Source organism: Lycium barbarum, chromosome 1, assembly GCF_019175385.1.
Source record: "Lycium barbarum isolate Lr01 chromosome 1, ASM1917538v2, whole genome shotgun sequence".
NCBI lineage: Eukaryota > Viridiplantae > Streptophyta > Magnoliopsida > Solanales > Solanaceae > Lycium > Lycium barbarum.
The window spans coordinates 146,842,391-146,859,916 of record NC_083337.1 but is presented as its reverse complement, the minus strand read 5'-3'; positions in this window follow the sequence as shown (position 1 = coordinate 146,859,916).

The following is a 17,526-nucleotide window of genomic DNA, read 5'->3' as shown; positions in this document are numbered from 1 at the left end:
TGTCCCAATTTATCAATGAGAATGTCGTTACCAACTATTAACTAGCATTCATAAGCATCTCTCGTAGAAGAAAACATTCATAATATCTCATACATATATATAGGGTTTGTTACAATATAGATTTAATGTGGGTTTGTCCCCTCACACACATTAACCACCATTTAGACATGAATTAGGGTTCAAGAAACATGAAAAGATTACTTTTTCTCCCATTCATTAAAGAATCTTGAAGAAAATTCATACTTCCACCAATAGCTTCAAAAAGTTATTTTCAACCAAAAATAAGTTTTTAAAAGAGAGACATACCTTAATTTGTTAAACAAGGTTTAACAATTCACTTTTCTAATGAAGAACACCAAAACCCTAGCTTGAATCCCTTTGGAAAGAATTATGTTGCAACCCTAGGTTTTTGTCACAAGAATCACGTTAAGAATCATGGGTTTATTGTTAGGATTGATAATCAATGATTAAGATGTTCTTACCTTAGTGTTGGAGCCCTAGAGAGATATTTTCGTCCTTAGGGTTTTTGAGAATGAAAAGAATGGAAGAAAAACTAAAATTTTGCAACTTATAAATTTTCAGCCCGGCAGGCACAATCGACGGTTCAAAGGACGAAGCGTCGATCAGATCGACGGAGCGTCGATCTGCTCCGTCGAATTCATCAAATTTCCAGTGAGCAATCTTTCTTTTCCTCACAATCGACGGTTCAAAGGACGGAGCATCGATCAGAACGACGGAGCGTCGATCTGATCCGTCGAAGTCACCAAATTTCCAGCGAAGACAGGCTTCAGTAAAATGGTCATAACTCTTTGTACAAAACGTTGCTCGGGCTGGGAGACCTACCGTTGGAAATCTATTTCAAAGATCTACAACTTCCATTGAGGAAGTTTTTCCAAATTCTCAACACATTTCCACGAAAATCGTCCAGGAGACAGACCTACCAAAACTTAGGCGAATTTAAGGGCCCTTAAGAACTTCACTAGTTGGTTTGACTTCAAAACAACCATCCTCCACCCGAATTCATCAAGAATGGATGCATATAGATAAAATATCATCTTAACACTAGATTTTTATATATTCACACCTAGTTCAAGTTTACGGGGTGTTACATTATCCCCCCCTTAAGATCATTCGTCCTCGAATGAGGATAGTATTCTAGGAAGGTAATTAACTAACACGAATTTAACCACACAATAACCTTGTGCAATAATAGCTCAAAACTTAACTCATACCTGAAATAGGGAACAAGTGAGGATATCTCTTCTTCATGTCCTCTTCCGCTTCCCAAGTAGCTTCCTCAGAATTATGATTTCGCCACAACACTTTAACCGATGCAATGTCCTTTGTTCTCAACCTTCTAACTTGGCGATCCAAAATCTGAACTGGTTCTTCTTCATAAGACAAGGATTCATCAATCTCAACCTCTTCATAGTTCAACACATGAGAAGGGTCAGGTTTATACAACCTCAACATCGAAATGTGAAACACAGGATGAACCATGGACATCTCAGCCGGTAACCTCAACTCATAAGCTACCTTCCCAACTCTTCTAATAATCTCATAAGGACCAATGTAGCGAGGACTAAGCTTGCCCTTTCTGCCAAAACGCATTACCCCCTTCATAGGTGACACCTTCAAGAAAACCTTGTCACCAACAGCAAATTCCAATTCCCTACGCCTCGTGTCCGTATAAGACTTTTGTCTACTCTGAGCGGTCTTTAGTCGTTGAACAATAAGATTTACCTTTTCGATCGCCTCATGAATTGAATCAGGACCCAACAACTCTACTTCCGTTGGTTCAAACCAACCAATTGGAGACCGACAACACCTTCTATAAAGAGCCTCATAAGGAGCCATCTGAATGCTAGCTTGATAGCTATTATTGTAAGCGAATTCCACCAAAGGTAGGTGTTCATCCCAACTTCCTCCAAAATCGATTGCACAAGCACGCAACATATCCTCCAAAGTTTGAATAGTCCTCTCTGCTTGCCCGTCAGTTTGAGGATGAAAGGCAGTGCTCAGTTTCACTCTAGTCCCCAAACCTTCTTGAAACGTCTGCCAGAAATGAGCAGTAAATTGCGTACCTCTGTCAGATATGATAGATGTCGGAACACCATGCAACCTAACAATCTCCTTCAAATATAACTTGGCGTACTCTGCAGCGGCATATGACGTCTTTACAGGAAGAAAGTGGGCAGACTTCGTGAGTCTATCCACGATCACCCAAATTGAATCATACTTGGCCCTTGTGCGAGGTAAACCTGCAACAAAGTCCATATTTATCATCTCCCACTTCTATTGAGGAATTTCAATGTTTTGAGCCAAGCCACCAGGCCTTTGATGTTCAGCTTTCACCTGTTGACAGTTCAAACACTTAGCCACAAAGTTAGAAATATCAACCTTCATGCTCTTCCACCAATAGTGTTGTTTCAAATCCTTATACATCTTGGTGGATCCCGGATGAACCGAATACTTGGAACTATGAGCTTTCATCATTAGTTCTTGTCGAAGACCATCAACATCGGGAACACGCAATCGTCCTTGCAATCGCAGAACACTATCGTCAGTCCCAACAGTAAATGAAGTGTACTCACCCCTTTCCACTCCATCTCTCAGTTTTGCCAAAAGTTCATTATCATATTGCTTGAATTTAATCCTTTCTACAATATCAGATCGTGATGGAGTGATTCCCACTAACTCTCCATCTTCAGTTTCATCAAGCCTAACCCCAAGACTGGCCTTCGAATCTCTTTCCCCATGGGTAGGGGTGTTCAAACGAGACCGAAAAACCGATCCGAACCGATAAACCAAGTCAAACCGATTTAATAAACCGAAAACCGGCTCGGTTTGGTTTGGTTTGGTTTTAGATTTTTAAAAACCGATAACATTTGGTTTGGTTTGGTGTTACTCATAAAAAAAACCGAACTAAACCGAACCGAACCGATAAATATGTACATATTTAAAATATTATATATATTTATATATGTTAATATTTATATATGTTAATTAAACTTTATCTATTTTTTAACTTCTTCATAATTTAGGACCATTCCAAGAGAAAAGTCTAGCCCATGTTCCCCAAGCCCATTTACAGTTAAAGTAAAATAAAAATCTCTTACTGAATAGTTAACATAAATAAACTCTCCATGATTACATTTGTCTGTTAAGAGGTTTCTCTGCTGAATTTTCTTATTCTACTTTTTGGTAATCTTTTTTTTTTTTAATACAAACACATGCTAAATATTCTAAAAAGAAGTTATGTTTTGTGAGTGCACCATGCACTATCTTTTGTTCCTTTTTTCTCTTTTTCATGATGTTCATTCTTGTCTGTTGTGGCTAGGCTTGTTAAGTGGTACTTTGTGTTGTTGCGTGCCAGCTTCACCACAGCTCCACATCAGAATCATCATCAAGGCAACAGAGCTTCGTCCTTTCAAGATGAACAACAACCGCTCTTGCCGGTTGGCTTGCCATTCTGTTCTTGATTGAAGCAGCCATAGCCATGAAAGCCTGTTCTACATTAGTGACACTTTTTGCACTTGTTTCCATGAAAGGTATGCCAATTTCATCAGCAAAAGCCTGAGCTGTCTCTGTGGAAACTACCTTCTGTGCTGTGAGATCACACTTATTTCCAACAAGAAGTTTGTTCACATTATCACTTGCATATCGGTCTATTTCACTCAACCATTTCTTGACATTGTTGTAAGTCTGTAACTTTTTCTTCCCTTTTATTTTTTGGTTACTTTTTGTATGTTCCCTACTCTTTGTTTGTGTAATTATTTTTGTGTCTTTGAAGTTTTACTTGAATGAATTGCTTCTCTAGTCTTTCATCTTGTATGTGTTTTTTATTTTATTTCTCTGTTATTTTAGATTTTCTCCACTGATTTAGATTTTTTCTGTTGATTTAGTTTTTATCTAATGATTTTGAATTTCTCTATTTATTTAGATTTTTGGATACTTTTTTTCAGATGGAAACTACAACTACTCAAAAGTGCAAGTTTGTAAATAAGTTTGTCAATTTTTTTGCATTATAAAATATATTATTACAACCCGGAAAAACCAAACCAAACCGATAAAACTGACAAAACCGATAAAACCGAAACCGATAGAATTTATACTATAATGGTTTGGTTTGGTCTGAATATTAAAAAAAACCGCCTTGATTGGTTTGGTTTGATTTTAGCCAAAAACCGAGTCAAACCGGACCATGAACACCTCTACCCATGGGCATGTCATGAGCACGCAAATAAGCCAACGTGCCTATAGACTTTCTACTCAAAGCATCAGCAACCACATTAGCCTTACCAGGATTCAAGCCGTAGTCTTTTAACAACTCCAACCACCTCCTCTGCCTGAGGTTCAACTCTCGCTGCTTGAAGATATATTGTAGACTCTTGTGATCAGTAAAAACATCACAATGCTCACCATACAGGTAATGACGCCAAATTTTCAAAGCAAATACCACAGCAGCCAACTCCAAGTCATGAGTCGGATAGTTCTTCTCATGCTTCTTCAACTGACGCGAAGCATAAGCAATCACCTTACCGTTCTGCATCAACACACAACCCAAACCAATTCTAGAAGCATCACAATACACCACATATCCACCAGACCCCGAAGGTAACGTCAAAATAGGAGCCGAAGTCAACCTTGCCTTAAGCTCTTGGAAACTCCTTTCACAAGCTTCAGACCACTGAAACTTAGCAGTCTTCTGTGTCAATTTAGTCAGTGGAGAGGCTATTGACGAAAAACCTTCCACAAACTTTCGGTAATAATTTGCCAAACCCAAGAAACTACGAATTTCAGTCGCACTAGTGGGTCTAGGCCAATCCTTCACTGCTACAATTTTCTGAGGGTCTACTTTAATGTCGTCCCCGGTCACCACATGGCCCAAGAAAGCCACAGAATCACGCCAGAATTCACACTTAGAGAATTTTGCATACAACTCGTTCTCCTCAAGTGTTGTCAAAGTTATCCTCAAATGATTAGCATGATCCTTACGATTCTTAGAGTACACCAAAATGTCATCAATAAGCACAATAATGAAGCGGTCTAGATACGGCTTAAACTCATGGTTCATTAAATCCATGAATGCAGCAGGCGCATTAGTCAACCCAAAGGACATGACTAGAAACTCAAAGTGCCCATAACGCGTACGGAAAGCAGTTTTCGGGATATCCTCCTCCTTTATCTTCAACTAATGATACCCAGACCTCAGGTCAATCTTTGAAAAGAACTTAGCACCCTGAAGTTGATCAAACAAATCATCTATTCTAGGCAAGGGATACTTATTCTTAATGGTCACTTTATTAAGCTGACGGTAGTCAACACACATTCTCAGGGAACCATCTTTCTTCCTAACAAACAAGACTGGAGCACCCCAAGGTGAGGAACTTGGTCGGATGAAACCCTTATCCAACAAGTCCTTCAATTGATCCTTCAATTCCCTTAGCTCCGCTAGAGCCATACGATAAGGTGGAATAGAAATAGGTTGGGTGTCGGGGATAACATCAATCCCAAAATCAATAACTCTATCAGGAGGAGTACCAGGAAGATCTTCAGGAAATACTTTGGGATAATCACTGACTATGAGAACAGATGCAAATTCGGGTACTACGGCTTTTGTATCATTAACAGAAACCAAATGGTAAATACACCCCTTAGTAATCATCTTATGAGCCTTAAGATAGGAAATAAATCTACCCTTTGGCTTAGCAATCTCACCCTCCCACACAATAACAGGCTCATCGGGAAAGGCGAAACGAACTAACTTGTGGCGACAATCCACATTAGCATAACACGCAGACAACCAGTCCATCCCCATAATTACATCAAAATCCACCATCTCAAGTTCATACAAATCAGCCACGGTCTCACAACCTTTAATCACAACAACACAATTTCTATACACTCTAGAAGCAATAACAGGAACACCCGAAGGTGTATCAACAACAAAGGGTTCCAACAAAGGTTCGGGTTTCATACCCATATCAAGAGCAAAATAAGGAGTCACATAGGATAAATTTGAACCCGGATCAATCAATGAGTAAGCATCATGAGAACAGATGGTAAGGATACCTGTAACCACAGCGTTAGAAGCCTTAGCTGCCTCCCTACGAGTCAACCCATAAAGTCGAGCTGTCCCTCCACCAGAAGTATTAGCAACTTCCTTTCCTTTGCCATTATTACGAGCATTCTGATAATTATTGATAGCATTACCAGCAGGCGGATTTTTAGCAGATGCAGAAGCAGGCAAATCATTCTTTTGGTTATTCATAGCAGCCATCTCACGTAGCCACTTTCTGCAGTCCCTCTTAAGATGCCCCCTCATACCACAGTGATGACAGATACGATCCTCCCACGCTGGCGGACGACTACTTCCCTGCGAAAACTTACCATTATATTATTATTATTATTATTATTATTATTATTATTATTATTATTATTATTATTATTATTCTTATTATTCTTATTCTTATTCTTATTCTTATTCTTATTCTTATTATTCTTATTCTTCTTCTTCTTCTTCTTCTTCTTCTTCTTCTTCTTCTTCTTCTTCTTCTTCTTCTTCTTCTTCTTCTTCTTCTTCTTCTTCTTCTTCTTCTTCTTCTTCTTCTTCTTCTTATTATTATTATTATTATTATTATGGCCTTGCCTACCATAAGACACATTAGCATGGGAATAAGCGCCAGACTGAGCAGGTGCAGAATACCCTTTACTCTGCCCTCCCCTATAATTACTATCACTGAAACCACCCGCTGATCGGGCCTTCTTGTGCTGATCTCGATCCACCCTCTCTTTATTTTTCCAACTTTCTTATTGTTCAGCAAACCCAAACCAGAGATGAGAAAGTGCAAGTAGGAGACATAGCAACAGCTGCACATGCAGACTTGATACGTGGTACCAAGCCTTTCACAAAACGAGTCAACTTATGCTTTTTAGTCGGAATCATGTATAAAGCATACTTTGACAGACGAGTGAACTCCAAAATATACTCACGAACTGACTTGTTACCCTGCTCCAGCTTTTCAAACTTCGTAGCCATAGCAATTCTTTCCTCATCAGACAAGAACCTTTCCATGAACGCCTCCTCAAATTCATCCCACGTTGAAGCTAAAGTAGCGTCACCTCTCTCAGATTCCCACATCTCAAACCATACGTGAGCAACATCCTTTAACTGATACGAAGCAAGCCTCACAGCTTCTGAATCCATTGCCCTCAATGCCTTAAAGGTCTCATCTAAGAAGTGTTGGGGGTCGTCCACCTCTCGTGACCCAAAGAACTCTAGTGGCTTTAAGTCTAGGAACTGTTTAAATCTGCCTCCACCATGAGGTCCCACACCTCTACGCTGATGTTGAGCCGCAACCAAAGCAGTCAACATTTGAATAGCCATTTGCATAGTACCAATCTCAGGCACACCCGCAATAGGAGCAGCAGGAGCATGCGGTGCTGGGGGTGGTGCTTGATTTCCAGCATCATTTTCATTACCAGCATTCGCGCCCCCAAGATTTCGGTTAACTTTCGCGGGACGTCCTCGTTTACCATTTTTGGATCGCGTCAGAGTCATTTATGCAAGGCACGAATTAACGAGCGAATTAGAACGATCCTAAAAAGGACTTTAAGCTCTACAACACAATCTAGAATCAAGAAGAATAGGAAACACCTATAACTGTCCTGGGAGTTTCTCGATCATGCAGGTGATCAGGCTGCACAAGGAAAACTCCACTAGACACAGCTCCACAGACACCGACAATAATCCTAGGACGTATTTAAACCTAGGCTCTGATACCAAGCTTGTCACGCCCCAAAACCCACCCTAGACGTGACCGGCATCTGACGTCATGAACAACATCGAAAGAACCTAAACAACACAATAATAATACTTGAACCCGCCAGGTTCAACATTCGCCTCCAACAATTTATAAATTAAATGTAACAAATCATGAATACGTGAATTAAATCAGCGGAAGTCTTTAATATCATAAAAGTTAATCAAAACGTGACAAACGCCCAAGAGTTAACAAAACTCGACAACTACCCACATGAATGTATACTATGGAGCTTCTAGGATAAAGAGGTAATAGTTTGACTCATCGGGACGCAGCCCAAAAACCAATAATAAATGAACAAAATAAAAGGGTGTCTCACGAATGAACATGTGGGCTCACCAAATCAGCAGCAACAACAAGTCCTTTCTAAGCGCCTGAAGTATCAAGAACCTGCTCTCCTCCGTTACCTAACATACCATCAAAAACAACAATGGTATGCCTGAGTACTTCGTACTCAGTGAGTGCCTCGGGGAAATAAGTAATATAAAAATAAAATATAATAATACATAAAGAAATCAGTTCTGAAAAGATAGTATAAAAACAACTGTCATTCCACTTTATGATTCTTAATATCGTTTGTTGAACAGTTTATATAGTCACTCCAAAAATCCCGGTTTCAATTATGCTTTAAATCGATCAGGCATAAATATCAGTCCCATAATAAAGATGGATATCACAATCGCCCATATGGGCCCAACTCAATATCAACAACATTGCGTAATACACCGGAATATGGATTCACGGTGACTACTCTTCCCCCCGAATAGCAAGGCACACTGCGCAATTCACCGGAATATGGATTCACGGTGGCTACTCTTCCTCCCGAATAGCAAGACAATTAATACACCCCAGGTATCGAACCCGGAAGTGGCCACTCTTCCTCCCGAATGGCAAGGCAATTAATACACTAGGATCCATAGTGACCACTCTTCCTCCCGAATAGCAAGGCAAAACACAACAACCAATTCTCATAGCATAGAAGCCAATTCATAATTCATTTGTAATGTTGTCACATCATCAATTTTCATTAAGGTTCATTATGCCATTTCAAAAGAATAATCCATTCCAATCAATGTTTTGAAAACGTACAACTTCTTTACAAAGATTTTCATGTCCCAATTTATCAATGAGAATGTCGTTACCAACTATTAACTAGCATTCATAAGCATCTCTCGTAGAAGAAAACATTCATAATATCTCATACATATATATAGGGTTTGTTACAATATAGATTTAATGTGGGTTTGTCCCCTCACACACATTAACCACCATTTAGACATGAATTAGGGTTCAAGAAACATGAAAAGATTACTTTTTCTCCCATTCATTAAAGAATCTTGAAGAAAATTCATACTTCCAACAATAGCTTCAAAAAGTTATTTTCAACCAAAAATAAGTTTTTAAAAGAGAGACATACCTTAATTTGTTAAACAAGTTTTAACAATTCACTTTTCTAATGAAGAACACCCAAACCCTAGCTTGAATCCCTTTGGAAAGAATTATGTTGCAACCCTAGGTTTTTGTCACAAGAATCACGTTAAGAATCATGGGTTTATTGTTAGGATTGATAATCAATGATTAAGATGTTCTTACCTTAGTGTTGGAGCCCTAGAGAGACATTTTCGTCCTTAGGGTTTTTGAGAATGAAAAGAATGGAAGAAAAACTAAAATTTTGCAACTTATAAATTTTCAGCCCGGCAGGCACAATCGACGGTTCAAAGGACGAAGCGTCGATCTGCTCCGTCGAATTCATCAAATTTCCAGTGAGAAATCTTTCTTTTCCTCACAATCGACGGTTCAAAGGACGGAGCGTCGATCAGAACGACGGAGCGTCGATCTGATCCGTCGAAGTCACCAAATTTCCAGCGAAGACAGGCTTCAGTAAAACGGTCATAACTCTTTGTACAAAACGTTTCTCGGGCTGGGAGACCTACCGTTGGAAAGCTATTTCAAAGATCTACAACTTCCATTGAGGAAGTTTTTCCAAATTCTCAATACATTTCCACGAAAATCGTCCAGGAGACAGACCTACCAAAACTTAGGCGAATTGAAGGGCCCTTAAGAACTTCACTAGTTGGTTTGACTTCAAAACAACCATCCTCCACCCGAATTCATCAAGAATGGATGCATATAGATAAAATATCATCTTAACACTAGATTTTTACATATTCACACCTAGTTCAAGTTTACGGGGTGTTACACATATTTTGGTATGTCATGCAATAAATAACAAGTACAACGACAGATTTGGAAGAGAAAATCCTTTTAGTTAGCAATCACACAACTAAGGGTGTGTTCGGTATGGAGGAAAATGTGTTCTTGGAAAATAAGTAAATTTCTACTTATTTTCTCATGTTCATTTGGGTAGCGAAAAATAAGTGAATTTCTTAGTTATTTTCTCATGTTCGTTTGTTTGGTAGAAAACATTTTCAGGAAAATACCTACTCAAGCCCCACAACTCCACCCCAACCCCACCACACCAACCCCTCACCCCCACCCCCATTTTTGTTTTTTTGAAGTTTTTAATTGTTTTTTTGAATTTTCTAAACCAGCACATCCCCAACCCCCCACCCCTCAATTTTTTTTTTTGAAGTTTTAAATTTTCTTTTCTTGGTTTTCTATACCACCAGAACCCCCCCCCCCCCCCCCCCCCAAAAAAAAAACAATTTTTAAAAAAAGTTTTAAAAGTTACTTTTTTCGGATTTTTACACCACCCACCCCCACGACCCCACTACCCCCTCCAATAACCACGCAAACTTTCAATTTTTATATTTTTTAATAAAGGTAAAATTAAATAAGAAGTAGAAAATTCAGGAGGGGGTAGGGGGTGCGTGCGGGGGTAGGTGTAGAGAATAAAAAAAGAAAACTTTTTTAAAAAATAAATTTTTTGGAGGGGGGAGAAGGGGGGGGGGGGTGAGTGGGTGTAAAAAACAAAAAGGAAACTTTTAAAACTTTTTTTAAGAAAAAAGAAAAAAAATATTAGGGGTGGAGTGGGGGTGGGGGGAGTGGGTTAGGTGGGGGGGAGGGGGAGCGATGTGGTGGTGTAGAAACCCAAAAGAAAAATTAAAAATAAAAATAAAAATTAGAAGGTGGCGGGGGGAGGGGGTGGTTTGGGGGTGGGACGGAGGGGGTGAGGGTGAGTGTGAGGGTAGGGTGTGCACGTGGGGGAGTAGTGCATGGGTTGCGGGAGTGGTTGGGGGGTGGGGTGGTGCATGGTTGCGGAAGTGGTTGGGGTTTGGTAGGTGGGGGGTGGGTGGTGCAAAAAGAGTCCGGAACCAAAATACCCCAACAAAAAAAAAGTGACAAAAGTACCTTTAGCGCAGTAATTTACTGCGCTAAAGCAGTTCACGAAGACGGAGCCGTTAACTGCTTTAGCGCAGTATTTTACTGTGTTATAGAAGCAGTTAAAAAAAAAACTTTTTTTCTATAACGCAGTAAAATACTGCGTTATAGAAACAGTACCAAAAACAAAAATTGGCCAACTTTATTTTTTGCAACACTTAGTGTTTTTTTTCCATACTTTGCCCAATGATTAGTCATGTGTCAAGACTCCGAAACGTCAATATTTTATATAGAACCTGATATTTTTTTCTGCGTACAATAATGTAGGCTCAATACATCAAGGATACGTAAACGTTCAGATCGTCATTTTAGGGGTTGAAAAAGGTGTCCGAAGTAAGTTTTGTTTGTAAACTTTAGGTTTAAGTGTTCTATATACATAGACGTCCATTTTTGTTTGAAGACTTGTTGTCATTAGCTTAAGGTTTTTTATTTTTAGGGTTTAGATTTATTGAAAATAAAGCCGTTGCCAAAAGGTTTTTAACTGCAAGATTTTTTTTTTGTATAGCGCAGTAAAATAGCGAGCTCTAAAAACTTACTTCGGGCACCTTTTCAACCCCTAAAATAACGATCCGAACGTTTGCGTATCCTTGATGTATTGAGCCTACATTATTGTAAGCAGAAAAAAATATCATGTTCTATATAAAATATTGACGTTTCGGAGTCTTGACACACGACTAATCATTGGTCAAAGTATGGAAAAAAACACTAAGTGTTGCAAAAAATAAAGTTGGCCATTTTTTTTTTTTTTTTGGTACTGTTTCTATAACGCAGTATTTTACTGCGTTATAGATTTTTTTTTTTAACTGCTTCTATAACGCAGTAAAATACTGCCCTAAAGCAGTTAACGACTCTGTCTCCGTGAACTGCTTTAGCGCAGTAAATTACTGCGCTAAACGTACTTTTGTCACTTTGTTTTATTGGGGTATTTTGGTTCCACATGATTTTTTTGGGGGCATTTTGGTTTCGGACTCGTGCAAAAAACCAAAAAAAAAAAAAAAACTCAAAACTTTTTTGTCAAAACAATTTTTTTTTGAGGGAGGGGTGGGGGGCAGGGAGTGGGGGTGGGGTGAGGTGGGGGTGGTGGGAGTGGTTGGGGTTTGGTGGTTCGGGGTGAGTTGGGTAGTTGGTGGAATGCACTTGTAAACTTGTTTTCCCCTTCTTTTATTAGGGAAGTCATTTCCCCCATTTTTGAGGAACTTATATTTCTAAAGAAAATGTTTTTCAAAATTTTGACCAAATGAACATGAGAAAATTGAAAAACATTTTTCGGAAAATGTTTTCCTCCCTACCGAACACACCCTAAGTGGTTGAGATCTAAGGACTACAAAATGTTTACATTGTCCCTTATTATATATAGTAAAGTAATATAGTGATCTTAGTTCTCATAATCTAAAATTACCCTGGTATTTTAACTACTTTCATGAGATTAATTCTATGCGAACCCAGTACTACAAATGATGTGAATTTATTTCAACAAATTAATTTGGTTTAACTTTTACCAAAAAGAAAACATGAAGGGTCTAAATACATTTGTTAATACACAATGTCTTGACAATACCGGTAAATGGTAATCAAGGACAACCTATGAATTTTCCCTTTCTCAAAAGCATAATTGTCTCCTCTCCTCAAATCCACCTAAAACTAATTCAAGCCTCAAAAGCTAACCGTGACAAAAATCTATAAATCCGAATGTCATCTACGTTAATACATTATACTGCATTCAAACAATAATATCTTCACTTAATTCTGTCGCACAAAAAAATTCAAAAAATAGTAAGAAAAATGGCATCCAGCAAGGTCATTGCTGTGATGTTCATCGTCATGGTGACAATGTTTTCTGCTTCAAACGTTGTTGTGGCAGATGATGGTGAAGAAATTGCGTATAAGGAGTGCTACGATAATGGCATGAGACTTGGTGCGACAGAAGAAAGTGTGAAAAGAGAATGTAGAAACATCGTCAAGGATCATGACCTACAACTATAAGGAAGTCATATATTTTTCACTTTCTAATATTTTGGCGATGCTTCTGTCATTACATTTTATATATGTTGTTTGACAAGAAAAAAAAAATTGTAAATCAAGAATAATGAAAACTTGAATTTTTCGGTTACACTTCCTCTTTTCAAAAAAATTCTTTCTTTACCATGACCCTCCTGATTGGATTATGAAAACAAGCAAGAGCTAACAATTATATTTTGTAAATCCTAATTATCATTAGATCATACACAACAAACGAGCCCTTCTTTTATTGGGTCATTTCCACGATTGTCCTTCAAAGGCACTGGTATTTAATTTTTGGCCCTCAAATTGGTGGTCTTTAATTTTTGACCTTCGCCTAATACCCCAAGGTCCTGGTTTCAAACCTCGGCTCAATCAAAAAAAAAAAAAAGATTTCGCAAGGTAGAGTTTTGCAAAACTTCATCTGAATAATAATAAAAAAAGTTACCTTATTGCAAACCCCTACCTTAAGGTAGAGTTTTGCCTTCAGGAGCAGAGTTTTGTCATGCCTGAAGGCAAAACTCTACCTTAAGGCAGAGTTTGCCTCAAACTAGATCTGCCTGAAGGTAGCAAAACTCCGCCTTATGAATCCAAATTCTAACTTGCGATTTTTTTTTTTTAATTTGTGACTAAGCGGGGATTGAATCCAGAACCAAGGGATTTTTAGCGAAGGGCAAAAATTAAAGACCACCAATTTGAGGGACAAAAGTTAAAGACCAGTGCCTTTGAAGGGAATTCCACACAAAAAAATGTTTTTTATTTACCGGCCCATACCAGTGCCGGCTGAAGGGCAAGGCAGCCAAAGCAATGACTTTCCCTATTTTCACTAGTAATAGGTTTATGAATTATTTAAAAAATAAAAAATAAAAAATTACTCCCTTTGTCCGAATGTATGTGATACTTGTTCCTCCCGAAATCCAAATTGCAGGAACTTTTACCAACATTTTAAGATGTATCTTTCACCAAATTGATATGAAAAAAGTTGTAACTTATATTACTTTTCACGTAGTTTTCAAATATATAAATTTTAATCTTAAAATACTGAGTTAATCTAATCAAATTTAGCTTCAAAGTTTAGTCAAGTTGACTCTCGAAAAGTGAAAAGTATCACATAAATTGGGATGGAGGGAGTGGTATTTATGTATGATTTTAACTAGAAAGGGGAAGAAAAACTAATATATTTGTTACCAGTGTTGATTGCACCGGTTAGAAAAAATACACTTCATAATATAAGAAGTTCTTTTAAAAGAAAAGTTAGGCCTCTTATCTAGATTTGGCTTTAGGCCACCCTGGACGTTGAGACAGCCCTGACCCATTCTCTCATAAATACGAGTGAACGTCCAAGAGTTCGGTTTGAATTATGAAAACTTCGATTTGAATTTTTGATTTTTGAATTCGAGAAATTACAATTCAATTTCAAACCAAATAAACTCGGTTTGATTCAGTTTTTAGAGTTTAGTTTCGAATTAATTGATTTGGTTATTTTGAATTTTCATTTTAAGCCCTATAAATTGAGCTTCTTTTTTTGATTTTTCATCTTAGAAAAGAAAAGTAATTATAAACATCCAAGTTGCATGGACCGGTAAATAAATGAAGGGATTGATAAATAGGAGCGAGCGTCCAAAAGTTCGGTTTGAATTATGAAAACTTCGATCTGAATTTTTGATTTTTGAATTTAAGAAATTAAATTTTGAATTCAAACCAAATAAGCTCGGTTTGGTTCAGTTTTTAGAGTTTAGCTTCAAATTAATCTGATTTGGTTATTTTGAATTCTCATTTTAAGCCCTATAAATTGAGCAGTTTTTTTTTTTTTTTTTGGATTCTTCATCTTACAAAAGAAAAATAATTATAAACATCCAAGTTGCATGGACCGATAAATAAACGAAGGGGTCGATAAATAAATTATAGGGAAAATTTTACTTATAAACAATTTATGGGTCAAAATTTCATATTCATAGTCCATATTTTAAATTATAAACTTACAACCCAACATTTCATGACCCAACTTGAATATTCACATTTATACAACAACATACAACTTTATACACCTACTGTAGACAATATATACACCTTGTATAAAAGTTTATAATAATGTAAAAGATTAGTAGACAATATTATACAACAATAGATAACTTTCTACATCTACTGTAGACAATGTATAAACCTTGTATAAAAGTGTATAATAATGTATAAGACTAGTAAAAAACTGAAGAGGAAAAAAAAAAAAGCTATGGCGGGTAATTAAAAAAAGATGGGCTAAAACGGGTAAATATTTTTCCATAATTGATATACAGTGTAAAATTCCCTAAATTATAAACATCCAAATAAATAAATTACAAGTTTACATGATAATCGAAATTAAAGATATTATTACACAAATGGAGATTGAGATCGAGATTGACATTATATACTATTGAGCTAAATTTGGAAAAATATAAATTACTGATATGGAGATATATTCTGTTGAAATGTTGTTACGTATCAGATAACACATCTAACTACCTTCTTTTAGAGATAATTGATTACAAAAGAAGAAAAGTTGGGATCATAGACATCAATATGTCATACGGTAAGCATATGTGCTAATGATTATTCAAAATTTTGCACACGTAAAATTATTAGCTCTAATGAAAAACTTGAATTCATAATAAAATCATAAGGACCAAACACAGCTAAAAAAAGAAACCATCACTCAAATCAAAAGTGGTATATTTAATTGCTTTAATTCCCGGACAAGAAATAAACCTCTTTTAGTTCTCGAACTAAACATATAATTGATGATGCAAAATCTTTTTCTTGCTAGCTAGCATCTAGCAAAAATGCAAAATTAACCAAATGACATTATGGTTTAGGTGGTGGTCCATAACGGGGTGTTATTTGTATTTGTTCTGGATCATCTTGGCCCAAATGGTGACATGCCCTTATAGCCATTTCATGTTTACGACCAATTTTGAGAGCATTATTGTAACATGTCTGAAATTCAACATCTCCTAATACTGTAATGTTTGAAGTTGCAAATACAACTACAAAGGCGATGAACAATACAACGGTTTTGTTCGAAATCATCTCGTTGTGACTAGCTACTCTTTTGCCTTTGTTTGTTGTGACACAATAGTTATGTAACTATTATTTAATTGCAATATAACAGATGACATTATACATATTTTGACATTTATATACAGGATGAAGGTCATTTTTTAAGGTTAGAATCAACTGTAACTTGATTTGTGGAAGGGAGACAATTACATAATCATACTGATTATTGATTATAAGGTTAAAAGGAAATGTAACCCTATAGGCTGCCACTGATTACGGAATAACAATCCGTGTATGGTTGAACAACCCGTGTATAGTTGAGCAATCTACGTATGGTAAAAATCTTTAGGCATTTGAACAATGGAAAAGGGTCAAATATACCCCTCATTATATTTTGGGTCCAAATATATCCCTGCTATTGTACTTTAGGTTCAAATATACCCCTGTCGTTATACTTTGGAACAAATATACCCCTCATTTTAACAGAAGGACACGTGTCATCATTATGTTGGTCTATTTTAAACCATCTCCTAATTAATTAAAATCCAACCTATAACCGGATATCAAATTAATCAAAATCCAACCAATCTGTAGTCTTTCATCAGACTATGTCATGTTTGGTAATACCCCATAACTTCTCCAGTGCCTCATTTGCTGAGAACAACATAAAACCCAATAATATTGCATTATGACCCACTAAATAGCAAGCAAAATTCAGTTTTGATAACCAATTTTATCTAACATACAAGTTTTGATTCCCAGTAAAGAGTTGAAAAGAACAAATTTAAATAGAAAACTATATTCTGTTCATTAACATAGTAGTGTAAAGATGACTAGTTGACGAAGTAGTATTAAACTTGCAAGATTACCGAAAGGAAAATTTCAAAAGAGCAAATTAAAAGAGAGAAAATAGTCAAAATTGAACAACAAAAATGAACATCTACTTTTGTCTGTACTTGTAAATGAAATTCAAGTATGTATTTAATTATATCTGTGCCAAAGTATGGGTATGGGCATGGGTATGAGTATGGGTATGGATATGGATATCGGGTATGTGTATGGGTCCTTTAATTAGATATCAGGTTATGAGTTGGATTTTTAATTAATTAGGGATAATTTAAATATACCACTAAGATGATGACACGTGTCATTCCGTTAAAATGAGGGGTATATTTGTGCTAAAGTATAACAACATGGGTATATTTGAACCCAAAGTATAACAGCTGGGGTAAATTTTGACCCAAGGTATAACGAGGGGTATATTTGGCCCTTTTCCGATAGTACAGGGGTATATTTGGCCCTTCTTCGTTTGAACAATTATTTG